Source organism: Mus musculus, chromosome 5 (assembly GCF_000001635.26).
Source record: "Mus musculus strain C57BL/6J chromosome 5, GRCm38.p6 C57BL/6J".
NCBI lineage: Eukaryota > Metazoa > Chordata > Mammalia > Rodentia > Muridae > Mus > Mus musculus.
The window spans coordinates 125,399,759-125,413,702 of NC_000071.6; the positions used below are offsets into that span (position 1 = coordinate 125,399,759).

General features: G+C 47.2%; 5 non-coding genes across 5 annotated transcripts; 1 reads left to right on the plus strand and 4 right to left on the minus strand.

The window, feature by feature from the left end:
• Nucleotides 1-4,491: 4,491 nt before the first annotated feature.
• On the minus strand, nt 4,492-4,563 carry n-TAtgc10. Its single transcript has one exon. It is a non-coding gene; the product is annotated as a tRNA-Ala (tRNA).
• Nucleotides 4,564-5,848: 1,285 nt separating this feature from the next.
• On the minus strand, nt 5,849-5,920 carry n-TDgtc15. Its single transcript has one exon. It is a non-coding gene; the product is annotated as a tRNA-Asp (tRNA).
• A 376-nt stretch (nt 5,921-6,296) lies between these two features.
• Nucleotides 6,297-6,369, minus strand: n-TFgaa7. The gene has a single exon. It is a non-coding gene; the product is annotated as a tRNA-Phe (tRNA).
• A 2,888-nt stretch (nt 6,370-9,257) lies between these two features.
• On the minus strand, nt 9,258-9,329 carry n-TDgtc14. Its single transcript has one exon. It is a non-coding gene; the product is annotated as a tRNA-Asp (tRNA).
• A 384-nt stretch (nt 9,330-9,713) lies between these two features.
• Nucleotides 9,714-9,785, plus strand: n-TAtgc5. The gene has a single exon. It is a non-coding gene; the product is annotated as a tRNA-Ala (tRNA).
• The last annotated feature ends 4,159 nt before the right edge of the window (nt 9,786-13,944 follow it).

The window sequence follows — 13,944 nt, forward strand, 5'->3', positions numbered from 1 at the left end:
ATCCCAGCACCTGGGAGGCAGAGGCAGGTGGATTTCTGAGTTGGAGGCCAGCCTGGTCTACAGAGTGAATTTCAGGACAGCCAGGGCTATACAGAGAAACCCTGTCTTGAAAAACCAAATAAATAATTAAATAAAGACAACATCTCAATTGGGAGGCTGGCTTACAGGTTCAGAGGTTCAAACCAAGGTGGGAGCATGGCAGCATGCAGGCAGACATGATACAGGAAGAGCTGAGAGTTCTACCTCTTCATCTGAAGACTGCTAGTGGAAGGCTGACTTCCAGGCATCTAGGGTGAGGGTCTTAAGACACAGTGCCCACCGTGACACACCTACTCCAACAAGGCCACCCTCCATATACAAGTACATCACATATGTGGATTTTTTTTTTTTTTTGAGACAAGGTTTCTCTGTGTAGCCCTGGCTGTCCTGGAACTCACTCTGTAGACCAGGCTGACCTCCAACTCAGAAATCTGCCTGCCTCTGCCTCCCAAGTGCTGGGATTAAAGGCGTGCGCCACCACTGCCTGGCCACATATGTGGATTTTTGAAACAGGGTTTCTGTGTAGCCCTGGCTGTCCTGGAACCCTTTAGCCCCTGCTGCCTAGGCTACTGCAGCCACCACCACCGCCACTGTCAATGCCACTGACACCTGGCAAGAACATGTTTTTCCAACTGCTGCATTTTATTTTAAGCTGGGAGAGTAGTTCATGTCTGTATGTCTAGAATTTGGGAGGCTGAGCTATGACGATGTGTTCCAGGTTACTATGGACTAAGAGACCTTGTCTCAAAAAATTTAAAAAAAAGGAGGCAAGTGGATCTCAGAGTAGGCCAGCCTGGTCTACAGGGCTACACTGAGAAACAAACAAATAAACAAAACCCAAGAAACAGACAAAAAGAAATTTAAAAAACTAAATAAAATAAAGGGGGCTGGGGGGGTAGGAGCAACATAAAATGAATGACACACATGTGTGGATTTGCCTTTATGAAACCAGGCAACCAAAAATATTAATTTTAAAATTATTTTACTGTTAAAAAATGACCATTAGTTGGAATGAACAAACAAAAGGAAGGAAGGAAGGAAGGAAGGAAGGAAGGAAGGAGAAGGAAGCATATTTTCAAAGATTCATGACTCTGGAGAAATCCCATTCCTAGCACTAGCCTTTGGAAATGATAGCCCCTCCTGGTGGTTTCCCTTGTCCTGACTATCCTTGAGGTAAAAGACAAGAGGTAGAACCGAAGCAGGTCATTAGTTTCCTGTCAGACCGGACAGACCATTTTAAAAATAACCGTCAACTTCTTTTCAACCTTGTTGCCATTAGAGAAAAGGAACCCTCCCTCGCCAACGGCATGAGGCCAGTTGTCAGCCCCTCAGTGGTGAGTCACATCATGCCAGCCATCTTGTCTCAAAAAAAAAAAAAAAAAAACAAAACTGCCCAGCACTCGGGAGTCAGAGGCAGTCGGATCTCTGAGTTTGAGGCTAGCCTGATCTACTCAGTGAGGTCTGGGCCAGGGCTACAGAGTTGAGATCCTGTCTCAGATATGCTAATAACAGGTCATGGAAAAGGTCAGTGGGTAAGAAAGAGAGCTGGCTCCAGTTCCAAGGCATTCCACGACCTTTTCTGGTCTCCTGAGGCACTAGACACACAGGTGGTGCACAGACATACATGCAGGCAAGCATACTCACACATACAAATAAATCTTTCAAAATAATAAAGAAAAGCTTTGACATAAGGGGAGAGAGGAATGTGGCTGGGGGGTGTTGGGAGGGGGGAGGGGAAGAGTTGGGAATTATAGTATCAAGAGCCATTGCTTACCTGTGTGAAATTGTCAAAGGATTAATAAAAGACACTCAGCCAGAAAGAAAAACAAAGTTATTCAGTTTGTAGGACAATGAATGGAATTGAAAAATAGTATATTAAGTGAAGTAGCTTGGGCTAAGAGAGAAAAAAAATCTCTTTTATGTGGGGATCTGAGATTTGAATTTTTATAGATGCATATGAATTATCAGTAAGAAACTAGGGGGTCCAAAAGAAGTAAAAGGGGTTTTATGAATAGCTGTGGTAGGGTGCTAGAACAGGAGAAACTAAGAAAATAAAAAAGCAAGCTGGTGGTGCACACCTTTAATCTCAGCGCTCGGGAGGCAGAGGCAGGCAGATCTCAAGTGAGTTTTGAGGCCAGCCTGGTCTATACAGTGAGCTCTAGGACAGCCAGGGCTGTATAGACTCTTTCAAGAGAAAGGAAGAGAGCAGGGGAGGGGGGAGAGAGATGGAGGGGGAGGGAGGGAGAGAGAGGAGAGAGAATAGGAAGGGAGGAGAGAGAGAGAGGAGGAGGAGAGGATCCCCCAGGTTTGGTTCCCAACACCCACATGGCAGATTTATTTTTTATTAAACACACACACCATTTGTTAAACACACACACCAAGACTGATCAATCAGAGTCACAGAGGACTCGGGAACCAAATTGTGACGTTGGTTTGCTCTCTGGGCAGGCTGCTTATAGGAAAAATCAAGTTCAGAGGTTCTGAAGTTAGGGGGTCTGGGGACGGGAGCAGTATTACATTTTGGCTAACTAGACTGAAGTTAAAGGTGATTGGTCCTAGGTGAGGTACGTGAGGTGATGGGTAGGGGTTTGTTTGTTTGTTTGTTTTTGAGTATTAAGGTAACAGCATGCATATTAATTATAACAATAGCCTTATGACCTTTTATGAGAAAATTTTAGTTGTCAGTTACAAATTACTTCAGGGAAACGGAGTCTGAGAACCTGATTTCACCTTTTGAGCAAAACGGAGACTGAATGTAAAAATGGCTCCAGTTATGTTAATAGGAGCAGACCTCCCCGCACACCTTCTGAGTGCTTGAGAGGCAGAGAGGCAGGTGGATTTGTGTGAGTTCAAGACTAGCCTCTTCTACAGTGAGTTTCAAGCCAGCCATAGCTATATTGTGAAACCCTATTTTGCAACAACAGCTAGTCAACATTCTGGTATTGATGGAGAAGGAGGATGGGGAGCCATGGATTGTTAATCGCTGCTCGCAAGGTGCGGGGCGGTGAACGGTGAATGGAAGCTTGGTAAAGTCGAGCTAAGGCTAGAAGCCCCGGAGACCCTGCAGGGGTGGTAGGAGCTTTGCCTGCTCTTGGGGCAACATTAGCAAGAGCAACGCCGGCAGCGGAAGTGGAGCAGAAGTGGCCGAGGCAATTCTTGCCCTTTCTCCTTTGCTGAACTTTCCCACCCGGCCTGGCCAGAGATCTCCGCGGATAACCTCCGGTACACTGGCCCACTGGAAGGGAGAGTCCCTGTCTGTAGGTTAACTGTTCTCCAGTGAATGCCCCATCCATTGGAGCACAAATTGGACTCAGTGAGTTTACACATATATACATGAGGGGTGGTGGTGGGGACATAGAATTGGAAGGGGGGCATGGGGATAGGACGAGTGTGGAGGAATTGGAGGGGCAATGTGAGGGGTGACTATGGTAGCGATACATTGTATGGGACTGGGGAGATGATTCAGTGGTTAAGAGCACTGGCTGCTAGATTCAGTTCCCAGCACCCATGTGTTGCTCACAACCATCTGTAACTATAGTTCCAGGGGAATCCTACACCTTCTGGCCTCTGAGGACACTTCACACAGACGTACACAGAAATATGCAGTCAAAAACCGATACACCAGGACAGCCAGGGCTACACAGAGAAACCCTGTCTCGAAACAAACAAACAAACAAACAAACAAACAAACAAACACAAAACACCCCACCCCACCCCCCAAAAAACCGATACACATAAAATAAAATACAAAGTAACAACTTAAAAATAAAATACAAGACCAGCCAAGGAGGTGCATGCTTTTAATTCCAGCATTAAGGAGGCAGAGGCAGGTGACCTCTGCGAGTACAAGGCCCAGTGGGTGCCAAGGACAGCCGAGGACAAGTCCAGTCACATGACAGGCAAGTGGTGTCAGTGAGTTCCTTGCCACTGTGCTGTCAGCCGGATTGTGTAGTACCTGTGGAATATTTTATTTTATTTTATTTTATTTTATTTTAATTAAAGTGCACCTTTACTTGAATGGTAAAGACGCGTAAGTACCATGCATCTCTGAGTATGAAAAGCGCCCTGCGTACGTCATTCATTCTTATCGGGTACGGAGCCTGCTGCACAAAGCCGGGCCGGGCCAGGGCAGCTGGACCTCGAGTTGGGCAGCTGAAATTCGAGTGCCCTGCACTCTTGCGCCTCGGGGGTCAGTGTCCCGGAGCTACGAAATGCAAATTCCCCTGATGGTCCTCTCTCTACCTTTGCAGCTGTTCAATAATCAAACCATCGGGGACATCGGCTATCACTTGACCTTGCTGCCCTCTCTCTTATGAGCCTCCCAGAGACGCATAGTTGCATTTTTATAGGTTTCAGAGTAAGAATGAATGTACAATTAATTCTGAGTCTTTCCTGGTGATATTCAATCGCAAAGACCCAGGGACAGAAATGGCCCAAAAAACAAAAAAATGGTGGAGATGCCGGGGATCGAACCCGGGGCCTCATACATGCAAAGCATGCGCTCTACCACTGAGCTACATCCCCCGACCGCTCCGTAGAGCTTCTGTAAAACCTTTTAATATGGTTTCAATAACGGTTTGTGGTTTGTTTTTTTTTTCCCCCCTAGTTCTTTCTAAATTAAAATTGTGTTTATTTAAAGGGGTCTTAAGGACTTAGTAATGTAAATTTTACCTCTTCTTTTAATGAAGAGTGTTCAGTATTGACTTGATATAAAATAAGCTTTTACCCGATTCAAAAAACAAACACAAAGTAAAAATAAATTAAAAAATACATAAATTCCCCAATAAATATGGACTTGACCACAATGTTCCTCCCCCAGAATTCTCTGCTTACTCACACTTGAGATGCTTTCCAACCTCGAGGACTGAGTTTATAAGCTTGCTTGAAAACTGCTCCCCCTCCGCCCCATCCCCTCACGCCTTCCCCGCCTTCTGGAAGAATTTTCTGGATATGAAAATGGCCAAACAGTTTGAGACCTCACCATCACGGCTCAAATTTGGAGCAAGAATGCAAACTGCAATATCTCAGTGAAGAGAGGGGCTGCTGTTTTGACTGGGAGCCGAGAGGAGAGACCCCCCAAACTTTCAGGGCTGCACCCCGGGATTGCCTATTATTTCCGGTGTAGATAATGTACCCTCAAATGACCAGCTATTCATACCTATCAGTGCTCTCACAGCAACGGGGGCCTGACGTCGTCTGTAAGAATGCTGGGCATAGCAGCTGAGGTTACCTGACCTCTCTGAGCCTCGTGTGGAACTTGGAGACCATAGACACACTCAACCCCGGCTGCTCACTGAGACAGTCAACAAGAACGGAGCCTGTAGGCTCGATCACGAGCTGAGGCAGTTCCCAATTCTTCTCGTGATTTCGCTCTTTGTTTTACTGACCACTCAATTCCTCTAAAGCGGCCCACGAGGGAATAAATGAACGTAAGGATGGTGACAATTCGGAAGGATGTACAATTGTGTGAGGGACAAGAAAACGTCTCAAATTCACAGATATTAGAAGGCCCGGGTAGGGTCTGGAGAAAGAAGGAGACGCAGAGAGGGCCGCAGAGTGAGCCGGGTCTGGGTCTCCGTCTTGTTCCTGTTGGGGACCAAGGACACCGAAGGTCGGCAGCTGGAGAACAGGGTCTTTCTTGCGATCTGCTACCTAGGCTGAGATCGTGTACACTACGAAGGAGAATAGGTGTGCTTAATCTACAGCAGGCTGAACGTACTCGTGAACATTGAAGAGTTTAAATAGATTGGAAGACCTATTTAACACAAGAGTTGGTGACCAAAAAAAAAAAAAAAAAATTCTTAACAATCTCCCCGTCGGGGAATCGAACCCCGGTCTCCCGCGTGACAGGCGGGGATACTCACCACTATACTAACGAGGAAGAGAGCTGAGCCACAGTTTGGCAAGAAGCTCCTTTAAGATTCTTTGAATGCCGTAATGTAATAAATTTGATTTGGTTGAATTGCGCTCTTGAAATGGGCCTTTCCTACTTAGGTTTTTATTTTGCCACCCGGATTTAGAGCGCAACATTAATAAGTACACCAGCATACAACAACAAACATCACAGAGAATCATCATCATGCGAATGCGCATGTGCGGAAAATGGGTATTTGCTTTAAGGAATACGTTCATTCACTCTTAAAGGAAACAGAATAGTAAATTTCCAGAGCCTTCTGCGACAGGGTACGAAGCTCCAGAATTTTATGTAGAAAGAAATCGAAAACATAAACTGTGAGTAAAGCAGAAAAAGTACGAGCTGCCGAAACCCGGGATCGAACCAGGGACCTTTAGATCTTCAGTCTAACGCTCTCCCAACTGAGCTATTTCGGCGGCTGTTGCTACTCGTTCGTTTTTTCTCTCCTCCTTGTCGTTTCTAAGGCTTCACGTCCTTGGCTTTTCTAAGCTTAGATGCCTAGAAAAATTCACTCGATACCTAGAAATTCATTCACACTACCCGCCTCATTTCTGGGTTACCGGTGTGCTGTGGTCCCTGCGCACCCCCTAAGACCACTATACACGAGAGTCCTTCAGGAATTCCCAGGATTTTATTATCCATTGCAAATGTATTCCCTATTAACTGGAAGTACACACCTAAGCTGGCCTGTTGTTCAGTAACAAACGCTCGAATGATCTTGGCTCAAAGATCTGAACAGAATCTGTTCCCCACTCTCCTCTCGGAGAAGGAGCCAGGTCATTTCTGAATGCAGCCAGCTGTCGGGAGGCCAGGGGTACCAGTAAACAATCCATGGGATGAGGTTTTGCCTGGGCAGGGCCACACCCGACTCACATCCGGCTTCCAAGCGTAGTCTACATATCTGTGCACACAGGTTCTGCTGTGAAGCACGGGGAAACAAGGCAGGTACAGATGGGGGTGGACAGTGACTGCTTCCTTCTCTTAGGGGAGCAGAATGCGGAAGGCTTGTCCTGGGGAACAAGGGCTGGAAGTGAGGTCCGCGAGGTGGCCTACAGAGAGCGTGGAGCGGTGAGCTAGAAAGGCAACCGCACGCAGGAGGAATGAGGGCTGGTGTGGTGGTCCAATCTGGAGCTGTAGTGTTTGGGCCGCACCTGTAAGAGAGGACCTGGAAAGTGACGTGAGAGGACTCAGAAGGAGGAAGGGGGCTTGTTGATGGCCTTGATCTGGGGTTGGAGGAGGGGAGGCGGGGGTCGGGGGGAGGAATGATGCCCAAGCGTTGACATGATGGTTTGGTGGAAAATGGGAAGGATGGTCAACTTTCCACACGCAAAAATCTAGCAAACCAAGGTCCCTAAGTGTCCCCTCGAAAAGTCATGTGTCCCAGCCCTGACAATATCTAATAGGTCAGACTGTGGTTTTAAAGAATGGCTACAACTTGTCCTGCCTACAAGATGTGTAGGGACAAAGATGGAGCAGAGACCGTGGGAACGGCCAACGAATGACTGACCGAACTTGAGATCCATCCCATGGATGTGAACCAATCCCTGACACTGATAATGGTACTCTGCTAGGCCTGAGACAGGAGTCTAGCACCACTGCCCTCTGAGAGGCTCCACCCAGCAGCAGGTGGAAACGGATGCAGAGACCCACAGTCAAATTTTAGACTGAGCTCGGGGTGTCTTGTGGAAGGGTTAGAGGAAGGATTGAGGGGCCCAGAGGCGACAAGGATTCCACAAGAAGACCAAAAGTCAAGTAACCCATTCGGGGCTCACTGAGACTAAACCACCAACCAAAGAGTATGTGTGGACTAGACCTAGGCACTGCACCTATGTAGATGTGTGGCTTGGTCTTCATGTGGGTCTCCCAACAGCTGGAGCTCTGTTTCCTGCCTGTAGATCCGGTTCCCCTAACTGGATTGCCTTCCTTGGCTTTCAGTGGGGGAGAATGTCCCTAGACCTGCAGAGACTTGATGTACCAGGGCTTGTTGGTATCTACCAGGTGTGGAGGTTGGGGGGGTGTCCTCTCCTTCTCGGGAGAAGGGGAGGGAGGCATGGGGAGAGGGGCATGAGGTGGGGGGACTGGGAGGAAAGGAGAGGCGGAGCTATAAAGCAAATAAATAAATAAATAAATATCTAGATAGATAGAAAGAAAGAAAGAAAGATAGATAGATAGATAGATAGATAGATAGATAGATAGATAGATCGATCTGGGTTGGAGAGGTGGCTCAGCTGTTAGGAACACCACCGGTTGGTCTTTCCAGATGGTCCTGAGTTCAATTTCCACCAACCACGTGGTGGCTCACAACCAAGGAATCTGAGAGGACCACATAAAATAAATAAATCTTTAAAGAGTATGTGAGTGTGTTGAGGGGGAATGGCTACAACTGTGTGGAGTTATTGGGATGAGTCCTATGAGAAGGAGAAGTTGGGAGAGGAAATGTGTCGCGCGTGCGCGCGCGCACACACACACACACACACACACAAGCAGACAGGGTTTCTCTGAATAGCCCTGGCTGTCCTGGAACTCACTCTGTAGACAAGGGCTGACCTCAAACTCAGAAATCCGCCTGCCTCTACCTCTCGAGTGCTGGGATTAAAGGTGTGAGCCACCACTGCCCGGCACACCCAAACTTTTTAAATTGTTAATTTGAAGCGGCCTTACTAGTAGTAGTCCAGGCTGGCTCAATTCCCAACATCCACATAGTGGCTCACAGCCATCCTTCTACTGACATCTACCAGCAGTAGGCACACCCATAGTGCACATACACACAAGCAGGCAAAACACTGCTGTACATAAAATAATATGAATCTTTAAAAAAAAATCAGTTTGGATGCATAAAAGTCTTGTCTCAAAACACAAAACCAAACCAAAATGGAAGTGGGGGACATGAAGGCCTGCTGGGGTTACAAGGTTAACCAGGAATTTAAAAACCAAAACCCTGGCGAGACATGGGCAACTGATATATGCTTTCTCAACGCGTGCTTTTATTTGGCTTTTAAAAATAAAGAAAGAAGATAAAAACCGATCTTCGGGGCAAAAATTGAGTAAGATGGTTAAGAAAAATGGGAAGAAAAGGAGGGAGGGGCCTCTCGGCAGAGGCTGCCTGGTTAGGCAGCAGGGTTGCGGTTTTTGGAGTTCGCGTTTGAAAGATAACCAGGGTCAGACTTGTTTCCTAAGTGAGACCAAGGGGTCTCTATAAAGTTGTTGAAAGCAGATTGTGTTTAGGCACGGTAAGGGTCTTTTCAGAGCTTCCTACACACATCCATCATTTCCTAAAAGTGCTAACGCAAAAACCACTGTTAGCCTCCCCGTCGGGGAATCGAACCCCGGTCTCCCGCGTGACAGGCGGGGATACTCACCACTATACTAACGAGGACAAGCTGTGCTAAACTGTTTCTTGACAAGCTGCTATAGAAAGACACAGATATGAGTTCAAGGTCAGCCTGGTCTACAGAGTGAGTTCCAGGATAGCCAGGGCATACACAGAGAAATCCTGCCTCGGAAAACCAAACCAAAACAAAAAAAAAAAAAACAAAAGAAAGAAAGACACAGATAGTGACGGGCGCACGGTTCCTTCCCTCTTCTACGTTCCTTCTCTCTGTTCCTCTCCCCCTTTCCTTTCTCCCGAGGCTTCAGCACATGACACCAACATCATAAATCAAGATCGGAAAAAAACAAAAACAAAAACAAAAACCCCAAACCTTAGAACAGCAAGCGGTTCATTTCTGTTATCTATTCCGGAAAGTAAGTCTCTCCATCAGGGGATGTAGCTCAGTGGTAGAGCGCATGCTTTGCATGTATGAGGCCCCGGGTTCAATCCCCGGCATCTCCAACTTTTTTTTTTTTTAAAGGGCCTACGTTGGGAGACTGGCCTTGTACCTGTGGATGGAATCTGGTCTGTAAACCAACTCCCGCAGTTTACTTGTGAATGGAGTAGGAAACATTGCATTTCCAAGAAGGTCTTATAACATCCTGAGCAACTATTGCTGAGTAATGTGCGCCCGTTGAACACCCACAATGTGTCCAAATAAATAGATCTTCAAGTAGCCCAGTAACCTCACCAAGACCGAGCAAGGATTCTCAGCTTTTCTGGAACTCAGATCCCAGCTGGAAGCTAACACTAGGAATCCCAGGAATGTTTTATGAGAACTCACAGAAGTGCGGGGACTCAGTGACATCCAAGAGATCTGCAGGGAACAGCAGCCGGAAGGCTCACATTCCCTGTGCGCGTGTAGGGGTGTGGTGGGGTGTGGTGGGTGGTTTCAGATGAAAGGGTCAGAAAGGCCTGGCGCCGGAACTTGAGTGAATGGGAACAGAACTGCGTGGAACTGAGATTTGGAAGCCCCCAGAACGCCGGAGGGTAGAGACTTGGCACTGCCTGCATGATTTTAAAGGTGGCAGCGTGGTGGTGGTGGGGCAGTTCTGACAGATTCTGTAGGCAGCGAGGTAACATTGCCTTAACTCAGGGGTCTCGTGCTTTATTTTACCATTCCCTTTAGGTTTGTTCTGCTACTCCGAAGTTTGCCACCAAGGTACAGCGCATATATGGCCTGCAACTTCCTGTCCTCTACTTCGACCGCATAGATGCCTGCACGCACGAGGGCCATTGGGCTGGAAAATGTCTACTTAAACTATTTGAAAGTTGTGGGGCGGGGGTAGCTCAGTTTGTAGCGTGCTTACCTAGAATGCATAATAGATAGCAGTGCATAAGTGAGGCATGGTTGTGCATGTCTGTCATCCCAGCGCCTGAGTTGTGGGGGAGGCTTGAAGCTAGCCTGGGCTATGTGAGACCCCTTCTCACTCTCTCACAGGAAGGTGCCAGTGAGAATCCTTTTTTTCCACCAGTCACAGGGATTGCCTTGATCCTCCAAATTCTTTATTCTCATCAAGGATGAGGCTCCAGGTGTATACTGCCCCAGTCTGGCTTATGTGGCAGTGAGGACGGTACCTTGGGTTTAGCCCAAGTGCACGGAAAATGATTGCTTTCTATTTCCTGCTTGATTGAGAGGGTGAGCATCTCTCCTGTTTCGAGAGCAGGCCTGTATAACCTGGCAATGCTGGCCACTGGAGCAGGTTTGGAGAAAGATAGTTTATTCACTGGTGTCAATTGTGGAGGTACGGTCTTCCAGCTGCTGCCTCTCCAACAGCATCCAGACATTCCTGGATAAAGCAGGATGATCCAAATGCTCTGAAGTATCCAGAAGGCTGGGGCTCAAGGCTGGCAATGCTAGCACACAGCCGTTCTCTTGCTGCTTAGAGGATGGAGATCCAGAGTACAAGGTTGTCTGAGCCCCAGCTCCACCCAGGAGTAGAGGTAGGATTCTGAGTTCAAAGCCAGCTACATAGTATGCTCGTGGACAGCCTGGACTACACGAGACCCTCCCTCAAAATGCAAAATGATGAAGCAACAAACTTTGAGATGGTTCACAGGATAAAGGTGACTGCCATCAAGATTGACAACTGATCCAAGTTCAATTCCCAGGACTTGAGAGGCAGAGGCAGTCAATTTCAAGGACTCTGAGGCCAGCCTGACCTATATAGAGCTCCAGGTCAGCTGGGACTAAATAATGAGACCTTGTCTCAAAAAAAACAAACCCAGACTCCATTTCATCTTTTGAAAATTACCCTGGATTTCATAAAGCAATTTGCACAGAGCTTATAATGTATGTATCGGGCACGCAACCCCTCTCCACCTTTCTCTTCGTCCATTAACCCCTTTTGTTCCCCAGTTTTACTTTCACACCATTCATACAATGTATGGCTTTATGTATAGATCCTAGAATTCACAAATAAAAGAAAATATAGTATTTGTCTTCCTGTGGTTGGCTTAGTCTGCTGAGTAGGCTTATCTTGTTTGTCTTGTGGCTGAAAGGAACCCCCCTCTTACATAGGCCACATTTTCCTTACCCATTCTTTGCTTTGATATGCACCAGGCTGGTTGCATAGCTTAGTGTGTCTGTGGTATGCTGCCTTGGAGTCCTGTGGTAAATGCCCAGCAGTGCACTGCCTGGTCTAATGGCTGGCCTTTCTAGAGTTCTGAAGTGCCTCCACACTGATTCCCATAGTGGCTGGACTGGTTTCCATTTCCATGTCCAAGGACTTCCTTTGGCCTAAATTATACTGCAACTCAGAAATCCACCTACCTCCTGCTACCTCCCAGCGCTGGGATTAAATGCATGTTCATACCTGGCTCATTTCTTATTCTCTTATGGAATGCCATTTTGACAGGGGTAAAAATCTCATGAAGTTACAGATGGTTGTGAACTGCTATGTGGAAGCTGAGAACCAAACCCAGGTCCTCTACAGAAGCACAGTGCTCTTACCTGCTGAGCCATCTTTCCAACCTCTCATATGGTTTTGATAGGCATTTCTCTCATAGCTAGTAAGGGTGGGTTTTACTCTTATGATTTGCCAGTAGACAGTGTGTGCAGTACCTGAGCAGGCCAGAAGAGGGCATTGGAGTCTCTGGAACTGGAGTTACAAATGCTTGGTACTCGCCAAGTTGGGGGTGGGGGTGGGGTTGCGAATCAAATGTCATCTGGGTCATCTAAGTCCTGGTTAAATATTTTTGTTTTATTATTGGCCACGTCCACTTCATCTTTTGAAAACTGTCTATTTCATTGGCCAATCGGAGACTGGGTTTTTGAGCTCTTTTTCTGTTTGTTTTTTGTTAAGACAGCTGTCCTGGAACTCACTCTGTCAACCAACAAAGATGAAAGCTGCCATCACCCCTGGGTTGGTTTTTGAGTTCTTTATTGATTCAGTTTTGTATGTTTGTTTGTTTTTTCCTTTGGTTTTTCGAGACAGGGTTTCTCTGTGTAGCCCTGGCTGTCCTGGAACTCACTCTGTAGACCAGGCTGGCCTCAAACTCAGAAATCCGCCTGCTTCTGCCTCCCAAGTGCTGGGACTAAAGGCATGCGCCACCACTGCCCGGCTTCATCTTACTATTCTTAAAGACACAAGTGCATTGGTTCCTCTTATATAGCATTGTTGAGCTCAACCTGTGATATTGCTACCATTGAGAGGAACTTGCCCAAGAACTGCGAACTGTGGCACCTTGCCTCTTCTGGGGCCTCGCCTCAGGCCAGTTGGTGAGCCTGGCAGTTTCTTCAGGATTGAACCGTTGCTGGCTCGTGCCTGCTGTCTGCCTACCTACAGGACTGGTCTGCAGCTGCTGAATCGTATTTGGTGTTTGCTACAGGACTGAACTGCTGCCTAAGAAGACTGAGCTCGCTCCCAAAGAACTATTGCTGAACAGGTCCACTTCCCCCATATCCTAGCAACTTTTCTCTTTCACTACCTTTGTTGGGTGGTGGGCTAGGAGAGGTTGACTTATTTCTTATTAAAAATAGGTTGCAAAAACATGTACGCCTACAGCAATGCCTCCATCGTGGAGTTTCTCACATGCCACCATGACTGGAGTCAGCCCTTGTGTATTCAGCTTGTCAATTTTCCGATTTCAAAGTCAGACATGGTGACACTGGTCTGTCATCTCAGGACTCAGGAGGGTCACAAGTTCAAGTCTGGCCTTTGAAATTTCTCATCATTTGCATCAGCAGCCAAGCTAAGCTCCTTGGGGACAGCTCAGGACTTAAACTCTGAGATAAATCAGCTATGGGAAGCATCAGAAGACAAAGGCCTGGAGCGGAAGCTGAACAAGGATGTTGGTGGACAAGGGGCTTGGATGGTCCAGAGTTAGAGATGTGTTTCTGTTCTTGGTCCTGAAGTTCTCTACCACTGTGAGCCTGGCCTGGGCCCAGCCTTTCAAGTCCCACCCCCAAATCAAAACAAACACCTGACAGGCTGCCTGTCTCGTGGATATTCACACGTATGAGGTGGGCTAACATCACCCTAGCTTTGTTCACATCAGCCACCTTGTATCCATGACTGAGTCTAAGAACTCATGGTGGAAATACATGCTATGGCTGTCAAAGGTTGGTCAGGACACACAGACTTGGAGGTGCACTGGGAAAGGGGGTTACAGAGGCTCA